Source organism: Sapajus apella, unplaced genomic scaffold (assembly GCF_009761245.1).
Source record: "Sapajus apella isolate SASKATOON/1434 unplaced genomic scaffold, GSC_monkey_1.0 scaffold2, whole genome shotgun sequence".
Taxonomy (NCBI): Eukaryota; Metazoa; Chordata; class Mammalia; order Primates; family Cebidae; genus Sapajus; species Sapajus apella.
The window spans coordinates 17881339-17887338 of NW_022436942.1; positions in this window are offsets into that span (position 1 = coordinate 17881339).

Here is a 6000-nt window from a genome sequence, read left to right on the forward strand (position 1 = left end):
TAGGTAAGTTCCCTGAAAAAATAGAAAAAGTTGAATGTGTATCTTTAAAAATTATGAACGTTCTGTTTGTTGAATTATTTCTCATTTATTTATAGTCCACCAATCATTTTTTAGTAGTTGAATCTGGGGACAACAAAAGCATATAAAATAAAATGCTAAAATATAAAGAAAAGTTTAAAAGTCAAAATCCAGAATAAAAATTAGGTTAAGAATCCAAGACCAAAACCTAAAAAGGACACTACTTTTCATACCATAAGGAACAATATAAAAGTTATCTGAACTGTAAATTCAACTATAAAATTCTTGGTGCGAAATGAAAAGGAAAACATTTTCATGCACATAGTTTTTTCATCAAAATCAGATCACTTTCTCTAGGTATCTCATTGTAAATAAAATGTTGTTAGGGACACTTTAATATAGGTAATAGTGAGTGATGTCATGGATGAAGTCCTCAAAATAGTCTTTAGGCAAACACAGTAATTGGTTTGAATTGCCTATTTCTATGAAAGTGGTACAATATATATTTTACCCTGTGAAACCTGTACTGGATTCATTGTTTCAATTGCCAGGAATTAATTCCATTTTAGGGAGTGGTTCTTGGTTTCTAATTCTTTTGAAGAAATGATTATCTCCTGTTAAGAACAGTCAGCAAATCTGGTGTCCTTATCCTCCCCTACGTGGGGTATAGTAGTTAGGGTAACCAGACATAACAAAGAAATTTCAAAATAAATGACGTAGGAGTTAATTTCTCTCTCACATAAGACTTGCCATTTCAAGTTGGCAGAGCAGCTTTGCTACAGAAAGTCATTCTAGGATCCTGATCCTTCCATATTGTTGCTCTACCATCCCCAGGCTCCTGTTTTCACTTGCTGTAGCAACACTGGACACAGCTAACCTATTCTACGTATTCATGTTTCTGTATGTGGTACTGGGAAAAACAAGTCCTAGGAAGGTGACTTTATGAGAACCTGGCAGTTGTGAACATTTTTTTGTTCACATCCTATTGACTGGAACCAACTCACATGGTCACACCTGGTTGCAAAGGAAAACTAGTCTGTAGGTACAGAGCCTGTATGCAGCTAAAACTCTGGAGTTCTGTTTTAGAAAGGAACAAAGACAAAATAGGTGCTTGGGGGAAAGTTATTACCCTCTGCCATGTCAAGGGGGAGGAGTGAATGCAAGTTAATCTAAGATAAACCAATTAGACTCTCCCTCTTTGAAGCATGCATGGTGATAACACAACCAAAAAATGATTAGGGCTAATTCATTGCAGTGTCTGAGAGTGAGTGTCAATCAGTTCATCAGTTGCTGCTACCAAGCCTTTTTGGAACTTCTCCAAGTCTGATTGTTCAGTCTTTCTGATCTAGGTGAGTCTCCCATAATGTCAAACACTTGCCTTTTTGCTAGTCAGTTTCCAGTAACAAGTCTGTCTGGAAGCATCAAAATACCTGTCTGTGAAGGCATTTCTGATGGGGATAAACATTAAACAGGGTGCAAATATGCATCGTTTTCTTTCATTTTTTTAAAAAAGGTTATTTTTTATTCTAAAAGTATACCTATCTTTTATTTGATTAGAAAGGTAACATAGTTTTTGATTCTGCAATATGAAAATATCCTAATACCCCTGTTCCATTACACACAAAACACCAGAGGGACAAAGTTTTTAAAAAGTCATTGTTTTGCATCAGTCAGCCCTGAGCTCTTGCATTAAATAGGTTAGTAAATGGTAAATTAATGGGAAGAAGAAGGTAACATACAACAGTCAAACAGTTGTCAGTATCTCCTGTGACAAATGTAAACTAAAACAGAAATAATTTTGGAAGTTTACTCCAGATTAGGGATGTTTACTACATCAGCTGAGAGAAAGATCCTGGCTTTCTCCAGGATATGACCCCAAGAAAAAGGCCAGAAATCTGGGTGTGCGAATATATTGTTTATCTTAATAAAGAATAGTTCACAAAGTTGTATTACGTGGCATTTCCCCCCCAAGGTGTAACACTCTCAACAACTGAAAGACAAAATTGAAAATGTTTTCACAGTCTTGACAGGATTATGGTGAGGTAAATGAAACAAGCGAGTCAGCTGAAAAGAGTTGATTGTGGAAGCTGTAAGTTATTTGAAATTCTCAATTCATTTACTTGTGATGAAAATTACAGTGTTAGAGATAAAATGAAGGACAAAAACATCAGACATCTTTCTTCGCTAAAGCAGTTATTTAAAGAATGTTTCCCTGATATAGCAAAAGATGGATCAGCGGACCAGATATTCTTTAAATTCTTAATTTAGTCAAGAGATGTGACCTTCTAGCAAACAGACACAATTATCAAAAGTTCCACAGAGTAGTCTTATGTATTGTACCTCACCACTTATTTGTGAAACCTGGGACTCTCTTTTCATTGATAGTTGGCATGGATAACAAGAAGAAAAATTTTTTAGAAGCCAGAAAGCATGTTGCTACTTATATCTATATGTATTTAAAAATATTGTGACACCATGGTAAAGAGAATATTTGCATGGACATTGAACTTGAGAAGCAGCGTGAGCTGTCTTCGATTCTTTAGTTGTTTTTTCTTTTTTCCCCTCCAAACCAATTACAATTTAGTACAACAGTAAATACTCATTAGACTATGACATGAGCATGATTTCACTTTGGGAACTATTAATTTGGTTTTTGGTAGTAATTTAAACTTTTAATAATAAAATATGCAGAGAGCCAAATTCATATAAATATTTATGGTAAAATGGAGATCTCAATTTATTCTGGCCATGGCTACTTTAAGCTGTATTTTAGAGCTGGGCAAGATCTGTTTTATAGGCCGAGGTGACACAAATCCCATGATCACTTGTGATCCACTGATATATGATAGTTTGAGCAAGATGCGTTTCTGAATTCTCTTTTCAGATTGTTGTATTTTCTACTCTGATAAGCTCTGTTTGATACTGAAGTGTAAAAGAGTGCTGATGAATTTAATTACATTTATGATTTCTAAATGCATGACTCATGATTTCAGCATCATGTCTCTCCTAGGAAATCTTAGCTCCGCAGAATGCAGATGGCTGCGAACTCCATCGTGTCTTTATTTATAATATGAGCTTCTTGAGGGACATGACTAATATTGTGATGTCCTCATGATGACTAAAATCTACTCAGTGATGCCAAATTATATGTGGGGAGTAAATGAATGACTTGATGCCAACTTTAGTATGAAGAAGCAATTGTGAGGAGTCATGTATTAGCTATAATACTGTTCACAGCTGATTTCTCATTGGTGCTACTAATCATTTAAAAAACAAATGATGAACCCCATGGGGCTAAAGTTTTGTCTTATTCTTTAGGCCCTCACAAACAAATCCCATACTTTGTGATTGAAGTTTAGATCAGTTGATTCATGACACCTTCTTGAATGTATAGGGAGCATGCAGTACAGTAATTCAGAACCATGGCTTGGCAATGAAATAGATCAATCTTTGCCATTTCCATCTTAAGCCATTTCTTGATCTCTCTAAGACTCAGTTTTCTCAATGGCCAAACAAGGATAATAATAGCTTATGTCTCACTAGATATTTGTAAGAATTAAATGGGTCAATATGTGGAAAGTGCTAAACACTGTATCTAGCAAAAACTAAATGCTTAATAAATGATAGATGATAGTCACTACCCAGCCCTATGGTGGCATACCACAGTGAGTACAAAGAACCAACCTGGGCTTCTGCTCCAAGACTTTGCCATCTTGTTTGAATAGGCCAAAATACACATAAGAGAATAAAATCCAAAAACACATTGAGGAAGTGTTATTGCACAGCATAGGAAATGACTACTTATGATTTCAGAGAAGAGAAAGAACAAAGAAAATAGATGGCAGAAAAGGAATTACAAAGGGGGAAGAATGTGAAGTGAGCCACAAAGAATGAACGGATTTCAATAAACTGAAAATGAAATTTGGGTTGAAGGAAAGACACTGAACAAGAGTGTGAAAGCAGTGGTGGTGTGGCCTGCCTGGAAGGCAGTGAGGTGAAAGACTGGTTGGAATAGGGCCTCCTTATGAAAGCAAATGAAGATCGTTCAGCTATGAAGTGATAAGACCTAACACCATAAAAACCCTAGAAAGAAGCCTAGGCAGTACCATTCCGGACATAAGCATGGGCAGGACTTCATGACTAAAACACCAAAGCAATGGCAACAAAATCCAAAATTAACAAATGGGATCTAATTAAACTAAAGAGCTTCTATACAGCAAAAGAAACTATTATTAGAGTGAACCAGCAACTAACAGAATAGGAAGAAAATTTTGCCACCTACCTATCTGGCAAAGGATTAATATCCAGAATCTACAAATAACTTAAACAAATTTACAAGAAAAAAACAAACCCATCAAAAAGTGGGCAAAGGATATGAACAGACACTTCTCAAAAGACATTTATGCAGCCAACAAACATATGAGAAAAAGCTCATTATTACTGGTCATTAGAGAAATGCAGATCGAAACCACATTGAGATACCATCTTATGCCAGTTAGATGCTAGAGAGGATGTGGAGAAATAGGAATGCATTACACTGTTAGTGGGAGTATAAGTTAGTTCAACCATTGTGGAAGACAGTGGGGCGATTCCTCAAGGATCTAGAAATAGAAATACCATTTGACCCAGCAGGCCCATTACTGGGTGTATACCCAAAGGATTATATATCATTCTATTATAAAGACACAAGCACACCTATATTTATTGCGACACAATAGCAAAGACTTGGAACCATAACCCAAATGCTCATCAATCATAGACTGGATAAAGAAAATGTGGCACATATATACCATGGAATACTATACAGACATAAAAAGGGATGAGTTCATGTCCTTTGCAGGGACATGAATGAAGTTGGAAAACATCATTCTTAGCAAACTGACACAAGAACAGAAAACCAAACACTGCATGTTCTCACTCATAAGTGGGTGTTGAACAATGAGGACATAGGGACACAGGGAGTGGAACATCACACACCAGAGCCTGTTGGTGGGTAGGGAGCTAGGGGAGGGATATCAGCGGGGAGGGATAGGGGAGGGATAGCATTAGGAGAAATACCTAATGTAGATGACGGGGTGATGGATGCAGCAAACCACCATGGCACTTGTATACTTATGTAACAAACCTGCATGTTCTGCACGTGTACCCCAGAACTTAAAGTATAATAAAAAAGAAGAAGTGCGTTCACTTTCCAAAAAACATATCTGCACATAAATTCTCATCTCCATCTCTGCTTTCTGGGGAGAACTGAGAGAAAAGACAAAAGCAATGAATGAATGGGTCACTATAGAACAGAACCCTAAGGCAGGGACAGTGTTCTCAAGTAATCAAGGAAACAGGAAGAATTAATTCTTGGATAAATTCAGAGATTTAGAAAGAGAGGTATTTTTCCATTTTTCTATCCAACACTTTAAACACTTTAGATACAAATGCACATCTCTAATTTAGACTTCCCGTGTGTGTGTGTGTGTGTGTGTGTGTGTGTGTGTGTGTGTGCGTGCGTGCGTGCGCGCGCGCGCGCGTGCGTATCTAGTTAGTTGGAATGCTTTGGACCTTAGAATACAATTTCTAGATAGAGTTTCCAGACTGCTTCTGTCAAATTCTGCCTAGCGATAAGTGTAGAGGGGGGGACCAAGAAGAAAAGGAGTTAGATCTGTATCTTACAAGGCTTTTGCCAACACTGATTACTTAAAAGCATAAATTAAATCACTACCCTTCCATTTAGATAAATGATAAAGTAGATTATCTTGGACAATATAAATTAATTCTTGCCATTTTGATAAACTACCACCTGCCTTTGAGCATTTACATAGGAGATATAAACTTTCATTTGATAAAAAGGGTTTATCGAAAATTTTTGCCATCTCCTTTCAAAGTGATCTTTTCAGACTGCTCATTTAAAGACTTAAGTTTCCTAAGCTTTTAAAATTGGTGGTGAGTGAACATGAACATGCCACTTATAGCTAGAATTAGGCTTCTTGC